This window comes from Diabrotica virgifera, chromosome 10, assembly GCF_917563875.1.
Source record: "Diabrotica virgifera virgifera chromosome 10, PGI_DIABVI_V3a".
In the NCBI taxonomy this organism is placed as follows: Eukaryota; Metazoa; Arthropoda; class Insecta; order Coleoptera; family Chrysomelidae; genus Diabrotica; species Diabrotica virgifera.
In genome coordinates this window covers 134,520,664-134,536,660 of record NC_065452.1, presented here as the reverse complement: position 1 = coordinate 134,536,660, position 15,997 = coordinate 134,520,664, and the positions used below count along the sequence as shown (strand labels likewise).

General features: G+C 33.9%; 1 protein-coding gene across 1 annotated transcript in view; it reads right to left on the bottom strand.

The window, feature by feature from the left end:
• LOC114342205 (uncharacterized) overlaps positions 1-15,411 on the bottom strand; it is a 54,712-nt gene extending 39,301 nt beyond the window's left edge. Inside the window, exon 1 of the mRNA XM_050641614.1 lies at positions 15,159-15,411. The gene's annotated coding sequence lies outside the window, so the exon portion shown is untranslated. The remainder of the gene's footprint in view (positions 1-15,158) is intronic.
• Between the last annotated feature and the right edge of the window lie 586 nt (positions 15,412-15,997).

Here is a 15,997-nt window from a genome sequence, read left to right as displayed (position 1 = left end):
TGCATTCTTTAAGATAAAGAAACTTTTATGTGGAAACAACATTACTTTGAATCTTAAAATTAGATTAGTGAGATGTTATGTGTTCTCTACTCTTTTGTACGGTGTCGAAGGTTGGACTTTAACAGATACTCTTCTCAAGAAATTGGAAGCCTTTGAAATTTGGGTATGCCGAAGAATCCTACGAATCAGTTGGGTGGATAGAGTTCGTAACGAAGTTGTTTTGCACCGGATGGGAAAAGTCAGAACAGTTAAAAATCGAAAACTTGAATATTTTGGCCATGTTATGCGACACCCAGAGAGATATAATATACTCCATTTAATAATACAAGATAAGGTAGACGGAAGAAGAGGGCCAGGTCGAAGAAGAACGTCATGGCTTAAAAACCTGAGAGAATGGTATAACAGATCCTCTGCATCCCTTTTTCGAGCTGCCGTTAACAAAGTTGCTATAGCCAATTTGATAGCCAACGTTCGATAATCGAGCACGGCACATGAAGAAGAAGAAGACTCATTTATATCGGCAATTCAGGCATGTATTATACATTTTAAAGTAGAAGACTTTAAAATGATATTGCCAATATTGATGAGTTGCGTTCCTGGGACGACTTTACTAAAAGATAGTTCATTCGATTACATGAAATCAACCCTAACTCAAGAATATCCGCCACAAAAAATCATAGCATGTGATTTGTCTTTAAAAAGACAACCAAATGCAACGATGGCAGTAAAATTCTCATGCTAGAGATTCCATAGTAAATCATGAGGGAAAACCAGGAAAAAACCTCGTGATACTATCCCGACATCGTAAGTATTTGGGCTTACATTTAGTTTACTCCCAAAACTAATACCAAATTATGACTGTAATGTATATATGCTATTTTAAATTATAAATAATATTAATAATACATAGATATTATATAACTAATACTAAAATATAAAATATGTACTAACTCGATTTGTTAATGACTTACTAATTTGATTTTGAATTCTTTGATTTGAAAAATCAGAGAAGCGGCTCTAATTATGCTAAATGAAAACAATTGTGTCGCAAATTCCTCGGTAGAATGCAATAGGATGTGGTTACCCATACTAAAAGAGGAAGTCAATAGAAAGAAAATACCACGATTAGTAAGTCATTAACAAATCGAGTTAGTACATATTTTATATTTTAGTATTATTTATATAATATCTATGTATTATTAATATTATTTATAATTTAAAATAGCATATATACATTAAAGTCAGAATTTGGTATTAGTTTTGAGAGTAAACTAAATGTAAGCCCAAATACTTACGATGTCGGGATAGAACCACGAGGTTTTTTCCTGGTTTTCCCTCATGATTTACTATGGAATCTCTAGCACGAGAATTTTACTGCCATCGTTGCATTTGGTTGTCTTTTTAAAGACAGATCACATGCTATGACTTTTGTGGCGGATATTCTTGAGTTAGGGTTAAATTCATGTAATCGAATGAACTATCTTTTAGTAAAGTCGTCCCAGGAACGCAACTCATCAATATTGGAAATATCATTATAAGGTCTTCTACTTTAAAATGTATAATACATGCCTGAATTGCCGATATAAATGAGTCAGATTAAATAAATTATTAAAAGAATTTTTTACTAAGCAACAACATTTTTGTTTATTTAGTATTATTTTGTATTTTGACAACGACACCCGACTTAGGCGTCGAAACGTTAATAAATTCATTTTTTTAGTAAAATTGTGGCTTATTTCCCATCGAGAATCTTATAATATATAATGTATACAGACTTTGTCCATTGTCCAACAAAAACTAAAGAACGAAGGAAAACTCGGCAGTGAAACCAATACTCTAATGAAACAGAGAAAAACTATAAAAGAAAATATAAACATAAGTAAAGAAGAAATAAACACAAGTAAAGACAACAAGGGAGTGGAAACATGCATGGGAACACATGGACTAGGGAATAGAAACAACAATGGAGAGAAACTCATAGAACTTAGCCTAGAAAACAATCTTGTCATTGGAGGAACGATTTTCCCACACAAATACTGCCACAAAATAACCTGGATATCACCAGATAATAAAACGCAAAATCAAATAGACCACATTTTGATTAATAAAAAATGGAGAAGTAGCCTTCTAGATGTATGAAATAAAAGATCAGCAGATGTAGGAAGTGATCACCACCTACTAATAGCAGAAATAAAAGTAAAAATTAAGGCAAAACGCGGAAGTAAACACGGGAGTAAACAATATAACAAACGAAGAAGATACAATATACAACGACTGAAAGACAGTGAAACCCAAAAAATGTGGAGTAACAAAATAAAGTTGAACACAGAAACTGAAAACAACACACAGACAAATATAGCAAACAAATGGGAGATGATCAAAGAGGCTGTACACCAAACCGCACAAGAAGTGTTGGGCTACGACGAAGAAAAGAAATCAGAGTGGCTAAGTGATAACACATGGCAACTGATAAAAAAGAGGAAAGACTTAAAAGCCGAACTAAATAGAATACAAAAATTAGAAGATAAAATCAGAATAACCCAAGAGTATGCAGATACAAATAAACAAGTAAAAAAGAGCGCTAGAAATGACAAAAGAAAATGGACAGGGAAGATGGCGCGCTTAGCAGAAGAGGCAGCCGAAACAAATAATCAGAGAGAGCTATATAGAACCACTAAACGTCTTGCAAATAAGAACTTCAACAGTGACAAACCACTAAAAGACAAATAAGGACAACTGCTTACAACATCTGAAGAGCAAACACGAAGATGGCATGAGTACTATAGCGAACGTATGACAGAAGAAGAAAATGAGCCGCCGTTCCAAGAGGGTAATGACGTAGAGCCAAATGAAAATTATCTAAGGATAAACTAGGAAATTCCAACGAAAAAAGAAATAGCTGAAGCAATCCGGCACCTGAGGAACAACAAAGCAGCGGGAATGGACGATATCCCAGCAGAACTGTGGAAAGCGGACACTGAGAGAACCGTGGAGCTAATAGCACCACTATTAGCAGATATATGGTCTGAAGAAATTCTACCTAAGGAATGGAATAATGGAATTATAGTCAAGCTTCCAAAAAAAGGGGACGTACAGCTATGCGAAAACTGGAGAGGAATAACGCTGATACGTTCCACAAATAAAATATTCGCATTTATAATTGATGGATTCGACCGTTACTTGATGGAAGTTCATTTTATCTAACAATAAAACACTGAAAACTTTTGTTTTCTATACTTCCACAAAACTTATTACAACTAAGTGACTACAGCTGTTTCGGCAGAAACCTACCCATACTGACACAACCATACACAATTCATCATCCCATCCTACACAACACAAATTAGCAGCCTACCATAGCATGATACATAGACTGACAGAAATTCCCATGACAAAAAATAACTTCGAGATAGAACTAAACATCATTAAACAAATAGCAGTAAACAATGGCTATAACGAACAAACAGTTAACAAAATTTTAAACCAAAAACTCCATAAGAAAGCCCTGAAATTAGTGTATCCACCACCACAGAAAGAACCCAGTACCTTCTGCTCTCTCACATATACTGGCAAGATAACAACAAAAATAGCCAGATACATAAAAAAGAAAGGAATAACACCAGCTTTCAGAACTAACAACAACTTAAGCAAATATATTAAGAACAATAAAAGCCGAAAGAGAAAGCAATTACAGAGTGGTATGTACAAACTAACTTGTGGTGACTGTCCGAAAACTTACATCGGTCAAACTGGCAGAACCTTTGACAAACGGATAGCAGAACACAAAAGGGCTTTCAACAATAGAAAAACGGACACTTCTACATACGCACTTCACCTTCTAGATCATAATCATTCTTTCAATGAAGAGTTTCAAATTCTGCATATTCAAAATAAAGGCATTAAGCTATCTTTTTTAGAATCTATGGAAATTAATAAATTGAAAAATACAGATATAATTCTGAATGACCAACTCGAGACAAACAGCTTCCCACTCCTCAACCTCTTCAGTTAAAGACTTAAAAAGGCAAAAACATTGTAAATTATATCACTTGAGAAAGGCATTCTGCCGAAACAGCTGTAGTCACTTAGTTGTAATAAATTTTGTGGACGTATAGAAAACAAACGTTTTCAGTGTTTTATTGTTAGATTCGCATTTATTGTTCATCAAAGAATCAACAATACAGGGTGTCCAGAAACTCTACCGACAAACGAAGACAGGAGATTCCTCAGATAATTTTAAGATAATTGAACCCAAATCACCTAGTCCGAAAATGCTTCCTAGGGGAGCTAGAGCTCTTTGAAGATGGCGCCATGTAATTAGTTTTTCTTAAATACCTCCAGAACGCTTCTATTTAGAAAATCGAAAATTTGTATACATATTTACTTTCCAGAAATGAATCGATTTCATCCATTGCGAATTTCTATTACCGGTCATAGGCGTCCGTTTTGGGTAGGGCAACGGTTATTTCATCGCATAACTTTTTTGTCTTCAACTTTTAAGCATTTTTGATACTGGATTATTAAATTATGAGGTATTCTAGTACTAAAAGGTACTCTTACTTTAAGTTGGTAGGACACACCGTTTTCTAGAAAAATCGATTTGAATATTTTTAGTTTAGGGAATTTGAAAAAAAAAATGAAGAAAGTTAAAAAAACGATGTATTTTACCAACTTAAAGCAAGAGTAACTTTTAGTACTCGTATATCTCATAATTGAATAATCTAGTGTCAAAAATACTTAAAAATTAAAGACAATGAAGTTATGCTATAAAATAACTGTTGACCTACCCAAAACGGACGCCTATGGCCGGTACTAGAAATTCGCCATTAATGAAATCGATTAATCTCTGGAATATAAATAAATGTACCAGTTTTCATCTTTCTAAATAGTTTTTTTTAATTTTTTTTTGAAATTCAAAGAACGAAAAATTTTCAAATGGATTTTTCTAGAAAACTGTGTATTCTATCGACTTAAAGTAAGAGTACCTTTTAGTACTAGAATACCTCACAATTTAATAATTCAGAGTCAAAAATGCTTAAAAATTCAAGACAAAAAAGTTAGGCGATAAAATATCCGTTGCCCTACCCAAAACGGACGCCTATGACTGGTACTAGAAATTCGCAATGGATGGAATCGATTCATTTCTGAAAAGTAAATATGCATACAAATTTTCGTTTTTCTAAATAGAAGCGTTCTGGAGGTATTTAAGAAAAACTAATTACATGACGCCATCTTCAAAGAGCTCTAGCTCCCTTAGGAAGCATTTTCGGACTAGGTGAATTGGGTTAAATTGTCTTAAAATTATCTGAGAAATCTCCTGTCTTCGTTTGTCGGTAGAGTTTCTGGACACCCTGTATAATAGACAAAACTCTCAGAAAAGAACAAGCGGGTTTCAGACGGGGAAGATCCTGTATAGACCAAATTTCGACGGCAAGAATCATCATAGATGAAACTATAGAGAAGAACGCAGCCTTGATAATGGCCTTTATAGACTTTTCTAAAGCCTTCGGCAGCATAAAACATACAGCCCTGTGGAAAATCTTAAGGCTAAATAGATTCCCTCCTAAGATCATTGAAATAATCAAAATGATGTATCAGCAAACAACATGTCAGGTATTACATAAATGGCAAATGACAGATAAAATACCAATTGAAGTAGGTTTAAAACAAGGTTGCATACTGTCACCTTTGCTCTTCAATATATGACTTAATCATATACTGGAAAAAATAATTGAAAGAAAAAATGGGATCCCTTGGAATTACCTTCAGAACAAGAAACTAGCAGATATGGAGTACGCCCCACATCACTGGAATACGCAGATGATATCTGTTTCGTAGCGAATACAATAGATGATATGAAGAGCATGTTAAAGAATCTAGAGGTGAAATCGGCAGAAGTGGGTCTTAAAATCAATACGAACAAGACAGTAGAGATGAGAATAGGAATAACTAACTGTGATAAACTATACATCAACCAACAAGAAATAAAACAGGTTCAAGAATTTTGCTACCTAGGCAGTATAATCAGTGCAAAAGGTGGAGCTCAAGCAGCTATTAAACAGAGAATACGAAAAGCACAACAAGCCTTTGGAACCCTCGCAAATATATGGAGATCAACACAGATCAGCCAAAATACTAAAATAAGGCTATTTAACAGTAACGTGAAAACTGTGCTACTTTATGGGAGTGAAACATGGGCAATAACTAACGGAAATGTAAATAAAATCCAAGTTTTTGTAAATAAATGTCTACGTAAAATTCTAAAGGTATATTGGTCCAATACCATAACAAATGTAGCACTATGGAAAAAAACCAAACAAGAACCCATCAGAACAACAATAAAGAGGAAAAGATGGAACTGGCTGGGACACACGCTGAGGAAAGAAAATGCAGACATAACAAAACAGGCACTCAAATGGAATGCAGTAGGACGAAGAAGCAGAGGACGCCCGACCAAAACATGGAGGAGTACAGTTGAAGAAGACCACAAAAGTATGAAGAAATCCTGGGGAGAAATAGCAACCATGGCCAGAAATAGAGGAGAATGGAGAAGCTTCTTGGATGCCGTATGCTCCTTCACGGAGTAAGAGGATTGGATATATATATATATATATATATATATATATATATATATATATATATATATATATATATATATATATATTAATGTGATATTCAAAGATCGGTGTGCTCAAAGCACTTGATTAGATAATTAACTAATTAATTAAATTTAATTTTAATGATGCACTTATGATTTAATCACACTATTTAATGCTCTAATCTCAGGGTTTTATATTCTCGTGCTTCAATATCTCCTTTGCTTTACATATGATAAATAAAGTCAAAGATTAACGGAATAAAACACATATATGGTACAAAAGCATCTATTGAAATAAATTCACCCTCAAAATATCCTCTAAAAATAATATTTCCTATTCTGATTATTGAAATAACCCTACCACTATCTAAAGTACTTATTGAAATTTGCGTTATGAATAATTCTACAAAAAAAATAAAACTGTCTCTCGGATGATGAGTTGTCCAAATTCTTGTCTCTGGTCGCCTACAATTTACTCTTAGCAGCCCCCTATGTAGTCAGCAATCTCGCAACAAATTATTGCAAGCCTATTGTCATTAATGACCCCCTACAGATGCACGTATCTTTCAAAAAACAATGCTAGCCTTTTCTCCTCTCGATAAACTGAATCTATTTCTCGTTCCGGCATGCAAACGGTGACTCTTGGAATATAAGTAGAACAATATAACTTACAATGCTTTACGTGATGAGCCTCCGTCAGGACACTTATTTCAACAAACTCACAACTATTCACTTATCTGCCTTACTAATTCAGGAGACTCTTAGAGATCACCACTAGTCGACTTAACGATCATTTCACAACTGACTCTTCTTCCACCCTCTAACATTTCGCTAAACTCCCATTCTTCATACCTAGCCCCTCCTTTTTCCTTCTTCACCAATCCGAGTTCCTCAATTTTATCCCCATCTACCTTTCAGATAACAAACACCAATTTTCCCTACCATTAGAAATTTCCTAAAACTAATTACATGCCAATCGGTTTTTTTTTCCTTTCTTAATATCTAAACAAAGATTACATTCATTTAAATTTCTAAATACAATTGTTCCCTCGCCGCAAAAGTCCATTTGGGAAACCCGGTCTCATTGTCCAAACACATAACCACTTTCTTATCATACTAACTGTACAAAGAAAATACTTAATCCCTATTTAAATTTTGTTTACCTACGGCCATCCAAAGATAATTGACTTTCATTTCTTCGAAATGAATTTTGGTATATTTTTATTATATGTTTTAACTTTTCTAAAATATTAAGATCGAAACCATATTAATTCAAATTTTACATATCTTAATAACTCCCCGCCATTTGATTTGCCGAAAAAATTCTGTTATTTATTTAAATGACACAAGTTTTTTTAGGATCAAATTATTCCATTATGTTACCAAACTCTACTCATGATACTTATAAATGTCGTGAATGTTAAAAATACCCCGTATCTTGCCTGTCTCTATATGCGCTAATTCATAACTATTTACCCCATTTTCCGTATTGACCCTATATGGACCTTCAAATACCGGCATCAATTTAGCACAAATACCATTTTGTAAATTGGACACCCTCAGTGCCCTCACTAAAACTTTATCCCCTTTCTGGAATGTAACCGGCCTTCTTCTTCGGGTCCTCTCTTGCCTTTGGAGATATTTCTCTCCACTTCGTCTCAATCTTCGTTGAACCACCTCGATCACTTCTTCGTATTGTCTGGGGGCGGTGTCTTCCCACGGTCTCGTAGGCATTGTTCCTTTCATTACATATAAAGGCGTCTCCTTGGTAACCGTATTTGGTGCACAGTTCAAATACGTCTCTATTTCAAACACTTTTCTGTCCCAATGTCGATGATGTTCTTCCGCAGCAATTCTTAGAAATTTTGTGACTTCTTGTATAAAACGCTCTGATGGGTTGCTCTGTGGATGTCGGATGCTTACAAATTTTGTATTTATGCCTCTCTCTCTTAATTCCCCTTTAAAACGGTCATTCCTAAAGTATGTCGCATTGTCCAACAAAATATTGTCTGGTCTTCCCACTGTTTCGATAAAATCGTCTATCTTCCGAAGTATTTCAGCTCCTTTCGTGGTTCTACATGGGTACAGTTTTAAATACTTTGAGAAAACATCCACCATAACTAATATGTGTTTATTCCTCTGTGTTGTTGTTATTAAATCGCTCAACATATCAATGGCGACAATATCCAGTTTCTTCCGAGCTATGACGTTTTTTGTGATGTTTTCGTTTTTGAAATTCTTACTTTTACACTTTTGGCATGTCTCGCAATTTCGAGTCATCTCTTTGGCTATTGTATAGTCCTGTCGACAAATGTAGTTCTCCCTGAACATAAGCCACACCTTCCTGCTTCCAATGTGTCCGTTGTCACAGTGTAATTTTGCTAAAACTTCTTTTGCCATCTGTTCCGTGATTACATATAGTTCTTTACCATCGACCCTCTTAAAATATAAGTTATCTTCTTGTTCGGCCCTTTGCTTTTCTCTTTCATCCAGTTGTTCCTGATTTTCCCTGATCTGAGCCAAAGAAAATAAGCCTGCTTCTTCTCTCATTATGTTCATGCCAACGTGGAGAGTTTTGTGGTCCTCTTTGCGGAATTGTTCATCTCTCGTCAACGCATCAGCCAAGATATTGTCAGTTCCTTTGATATATTTAAATTCAAAATCATACTCTTGAAGTAAAAGAATGCCCCTATGAATTCTATTATTTACCAGCCTATTTTTCATTATATGTACCAAAGCTGCATGGTCTGTTTCAACGGTGAATTTTGCCCCTAGTAGGTAAAACCGTAATTTATTTACACAAAATAACACACTGGCGAACTCTAATTCAGTAACGCTGTACTTTCTCTCATATGTTTTGGTTACACGGGAGACAAAACAGATTGGCACCTCTACATCGTCTTGGATCTGTGATAACACCCCTGCGAATTTTGTTATGGAAGCATCGGTCCGGAGAATGAAAGGTTGATCATATCTTGGGTGGTGTACTCTTACAGCTGTGGAGAAAGCTCCTTTTAAATTTTTGAAAGCCATTTCTTGTTCCGTTCCCCATTTCCACCTAACATTTTTCTTAAGTAATGCTATCAACGGTATTTCTTTTGTGCTGATGTCTGGTATTAGTTTTTTGAAATAGTTTACCATTCCCAAAAATCCCCGCAATGTTTTTAAATTGGTTGGCCTAGCGTAGTTATTTATAATTTCGATTCTATCTTCTGCAAGACTAATCCCTTTTGTGTCTAATTTGAATCCTAAATACAGTATTTCCTTTTGGAAAAACTGACACTTTTGAATATTTAATTTCAATCCCGCTTGATCCAGTTCTTCTAGCACAGTGTGAATATGTCGTAGATGGCTTGTTATATCTGGTGAGAAAATTAATAAATCATCTATGTAATGTACAACAAATTCTTCATGCCTATTTAAGATTGTGTTCAATGCGCGAACCAAAGCAGCGCATGCACTCTGTAGGCCAAATGGTACCACCCTAAATCGGTATACCACTCCGTCGATCGAAAAAGCGGTATAATTTCGACATTTCTCTGCCAAAGGTATTAACCAAAAACTATGTTTCAAATCGATTTTGGAAAAAATGTGTGACCCTGTGATTCGTCCAAATATGGCTTCGATGTTCAAAGGCGCTTCGTATTGCGCGATTGTGTGTGAATTAATGTTTCTTGCATCTAAACATAATCGCAAATCACCACTCGATTTTTTAACGCATACTATCGGGTTGATATATGGAGAGTCACATCTTTCTATCACCTTGTCTTCGATCATTTTTTCAATTTCCTGTCCGACGCTTTGCCTGTATTTATACGGGATTGGATATGTCTTGGATTTAAAATTTTCTAAGTTTTTAACTTTAAAAGAATGTTCATAATTTTTAGCCACTCGGCTTTCTTCATTAATCAAATCTCCATAATTTTCTAGAATCTTCTCTACTTCCTTTTCCATGTTTTCTCCACATTTTAATTTTCTTTCATCCTCATTTTGTTCGCATGTGTTCACTGTCCATAATATTTCTTCATAAAATTCTGGATTCTCGTCCATTATTGCCATTTCTTCTCTGTCCTCATCCTTTATTTCTTCTTCTGTTTTTTTTTATCTTCAATTTCCATTTGGTATCCCGAGCACCATGTTTCTACTGCTTTCATTTCTCTTATGAGAACTTCCTTTTCTTCCTGCTTCCTTTCTGTTTTATCGTCGATTGCCGACAATTCTTCCGTATCTTCGATTTCCTGTCTTTCTCTTGTATCCACCGTGTTTTCCTTCTTTCTTTTTGAACTCTTCTTCTTTTTCTTCCTTCTTTTTTTTTTCTGGTTGATTTTTTTCTTGTACTTTCGGTTTTTCCTCTACAGTCATATTGATTTCTTTATGTTTTTCCTGTTCATTTATCTTTTCAACAATTATTTTCCTCTCTATTTCCGTTTCTTCTTCTATGTTGTCTGGTTCTGCTCTGATTTCCAGTTTATTCTCCGAAAAATTTATGGTGATATGTTTTTCACTCAATTCATCAATTCCCGCTATCATATCATGGTTTAAATCTTCGATCACCACACATTGCATAATATAGTATTTGTCTCCCACTCTGATCCGCACTCCCAAACCTTCATTTACTGTCGTCAATTTTTTGTTGTTTGCACCCACTAAAGCAACCCTAGGAATTTTATACACAAATCTGTCCAAATTTAATTCTTTTACTAGTTTCTTATTGATTAACGATATCTCCGATCCAGAATCAATCAAAATTTTAATCGCTTTATGTTTTATAAATGCATCTAAGAATATTAAATTTGAATTAGAACTTTGTCTTTCATTTCCCGCCAACTGTATAAACTCTCTCGGATGACAAAATATACCGGAGAGTTGTTTATGTTTGTTCAGTGGATGCTTTATTGAAAATCCTGTCTGGATTCATTGCATACATCTTCTTCCTCGTTTTCTATTGTTACATGATTCATCTCCCTTCTATTTTGTCGTTGGAAATTCTGATTGTTTCTACCGTCCCTTTGTTCGTTCGTATTCCTAGTCGGAGGATTTTGTGCATCTCTGTTTCTGTTGTGATTTTCATATGTTCTATTTTTTTCGTGATTCCTGTTATCATAATTTTGTTGTCTATTGTAATTTTGGTATTCTCTCGGCCTATCTTCGTTTGTTGATTGGGCATGTCGGTTTCTCTGGTCATAATTTGATTGATACCTTCTTGCCGGTCCATTATATTGTTCATGTTGTCTTCTGTTTCGCATTTCTCTTCTTTTTGCTTCCCTTACTTGAAGGAATTGGCACAAACTATCAATATCTTGATAGTTTCTCAAAATCACGTGGTCCTCCAGCGTTTCTTCGAAATGTCTGCTTATCATTTCTACCAGTTGTTCGGTAGAGTATTTGTAGTCTAGATATTTGGAATTGTTATATATCTGCAAAGCATATCTTTCTTCCGATATTCCCATTTTCTCGTGATATCTTCCATTCTGTAGCTCTTGGTTGATTTCCCTCTGTTTAACTTTCCCCCAGAAATAGTTGAGAAATTTATTTTCGAAATCTGTCCAATTTTCAAACTCATCTTCTTTACTTTCATACCATAACGCTGCTCCTTCTTTCAGATGGTTTCTAATTGTTTCTTTGCAGTCGTCAAAATATCTAATATGTTGCAATTTGGTTTTCAAATTTTTAACAAATGGTACTGGGTGTGTTTTTCTAATATCCCCTCCAAATTGTATTTTCGCGTCGCTTGTACCAAGGATAATCATTTCCCTTCTTTCTCCACAATTCTGTTGATTCTTGAGTTCCGCAATTTGTTTTTCGTTTTGCTTAAATTTTTCTTCTATTTCTCGCCTGTCTTCTTGTATTGCATTTTCAAATTTGCTTTCTAACTGTTCTAATTCCATCTTCTGCACAGTCTTAATATCCTTCATTTTAGTTTCTATTTCTTCTCGTTGCATCTTCAGTTTCCTTTCTGTTTCTTCTCTAACTTTTTCTAAACAGGCTTTCACTTCATTTTCATATTTTTCCAAATGCTTTTCCAATTTGCCATCATTCTCTTCCAATTTCTGTTCTATTCTCTGTGATATTTCTCTTTGTGTTTCTTCCATTTTTTGTTGTGTTATTTCCATGGCTCGTTTTGCTTCCTGTTGATTTTTCTCTATTTTTTGTTGTGTTTCTTCCATGGCTCGTTTTGATTCCTGTTGATTTTCTTGCATTGTCCTTTTTGTTTCCTGTTGATTTCTATCCATTTGTTGTGATTGGAGTTGCATCAGTTGCAATAGTTTCTCTATTCCTGTTAATTCCTGTTCTTTTCTCTCCATAATCGTTGTATCTCCTTCATTACCCAATCCTTCTTCAACAATTTTTTCCTCTTCTCTGTTATTCTCTCTGCTTTCTTGCATTTTGCTTTGCCTCCTTGTGGTCGACATGTTGTTTCTTTTTGTTACTGTTTTCTTTGTCCCCGCCAAATGTGAAATTTTACAACACTCTATAAGTTGCAGAACACGACAAATATTTCTCCCCAAATTTAATAAATTTTCGCCACAAATATCAAATATGCAATCAGTAAATTTCAAAATAAATATCAAATGTACGATTGGTAAAAATATTAAATAATTCAATAGCAGTAAATATCAACTACCTACGATCAATCCATAAATCAAAAATATTTTTACACCTGGAAAAATTGTCAAATTATCTCTGGATCACCTGTAGTTATTCCTTATCTCTTTCCCTACCATCAAATGCAAAGCTGCGATATTTTTTAAGCCACCACGTTCTGGGCTCCAGTTAATGTGATATTCAAAGATCGGTGTGCTCAAAGCACTTGATTAGATAATTAACTAATTAATTAAATTTAATTTTAATGATGCACTTATGATTTAATCACACTATTTAATGCTCTAATCTCAGGGTTTTATATTCTCGTGCTTCAATATCTCCTTTGCTTTACATATGATAAATAAAGTCAAAGATTAACGGAATAAAACACATATATGGTACAAAAGCATCTATTGAAATAAATTCACCCTCAAAATATCCTCTAAAAATAATATTTCCTATTCTGATTATTGAAATAACCCTACCACTATCTAAAGTACTTATTGAAATTTGCGTTATGAATAATTCTACAAAAAAAATAAAACTGTCTCTCGGATGATGAGTTGTCCAAATTCTTGTCTCTGGTCGCCTACAATTTACTCTTAGCAGCCCCCTATGTAGTCAGCAATCTCGCAACAAATTATTGCAAGCCTATTGTCATTAATGACCCCCTACAGATGCACGTATCTTTCAAAAAACAATGCTAGCCTTTTCTCCTCTCGATAAACTGAATCTATTTCTCGTTCCGGCATGCAAACGGTGACTCTTGGAATATAAGTAGAACAATATAACTTACAATGCTTTACGTGATGAGCCTCCGTCAGGACACTTATTTCAACAAACTCACAACTATTCACTTATCTGCCTTACTAATTCAGGAGACTCTTAGAGATCACCACTAGTCGACTTAACGATCATTTCACAACTGACTCTTCTTCCACCCTCTAACATTTCGCTAAACTCCCATTCTTCATACCTAGCCCCTCCTTTTTCCTTCTTCACCAATCCGAGTTCCTCAATTTTATCCCCATCTACCTTTCAGATAACAAACACCAATTTTCCCTACCATTAGAAATTTCCTAAAACTAATTACATGCCAATCGGTTTTTTTTTCCTTTCTTAATATCTAAACAAAGATTACATTCATTTAAATTTCTAAATACAATTGTTCCCTCGCCGCAAAAGTCCATTTGGGAAACCCGGTCTCATTGTCCAAACACATAACCACTTTCTTATCATACTAACTGTACAAAGAAAATACTTAATCCCTATTTAAATTTTGTTTACCTACGGCCATCCAAAGATAATTGACTTTCATTTCTTCGAAATGAATTTTGGTATATTTTTATTATATGTTTTAACTTTTCTAAAATATTAAGATCGAAACCATATTAATTCAAATTTTACATATCTTAATAATATATATATATATATATATATATATATATATATATATATATATATATATATATATATATATATATAAAGAAGAAATAAGGAACATGAGAAAAGACTTGAAAAAATATAATAAGTAATAATAGTCTCCCGTTTTATACCGCTAACGCGGCTTTGCGGTTATAGCAGGGTAGTCTGCGATCTCTAGGGCCTACGGTATACAGGAAAAGTAACAGAGCCAGTGCTACACTTCAACCGCCTATTATTTTATTACCTTTGTCTGGAAAAAAAACAGGGGAGGCCTATGTCCTGCAGTGGACTTAAAACGGGCTGATGATATTATAAAATAAATGCTTTCTTCTTCTTTATACAAAACTTAAGATTGCAAAGAAAAATGTTGAACTAGAATCAAAATTTTAATTCTTTCACCCGTATAATTTTTTCCAGGATTCGTCCACCTAATAACAGACATCGTATAGAGATAGTAAACAAGAGATACCTTAATATATTGGGTTATTAAATTGTTAAATTGCCTAGTGAATTAAAAATTACTTACAATAAGTTCACCAAACAAGCTTACCTCAAAGAATGAGTTCAAATCTGTATAGGACAAAAGAAACAATATCCTACAGCTTCATAGTCACTCTTTAAACTAATACAATTGTGATTTTAATTTGTTTATCAACGTGTAAATTGAGGGGAATGGTTTCTTCTTCTTACACTTGTCGTTTGATTTCTTTTAAAGACCAAGAACGATGCTGAACATCGTTCCTTTTTTTTCAAAAAACGGTCCGATGTGTTATAAAATTAAAAGTATCTGTCTTCACAACGTGTTATTGTTTTATACTTGTACACCACATATTACTTTCATTTATATTCAAATTGAAAAATTGGTTCTTACGAACTCAATTGGACAAGTATATAAAATAAAATACTGATTAGCAGCACCATTGAAAATAAGGCTCGTCGCAAAATAAATTAAATAGTGCAGTTTTCTTTTATAATTTCCATTACTCAATATTTTTATTTAAAATGTATAGAATCTAATTAACAATTAAAAGTTTTTTTGTTAATTGATGTCTAATTTTTTGACGTTTATAAATTTTTTATTACTGATGTTCACTCTAAATAAATTATTGCACTATTGTATAAATTAAATAATTAAAATATTTATTAAATTAATTAAAGGAATCTCAGGTTTCTCAGAAAACAATCTCAGTTAAATGAATTTATTCCTGGCTTAAGATGTCATTTGGATTTGTAATTACCGGTTCAACTAATGGTAAATAAAATAACAATATTCTTCTTATGTTTTTGGCTTTTTTCCATTATAAGATCGCTGATTTCATCCTCCATAGTCCTCTATTCTCCCAGCCACCTTCTCTGAGGTCTCTATCTATTATAGCATTTCCTATTTAC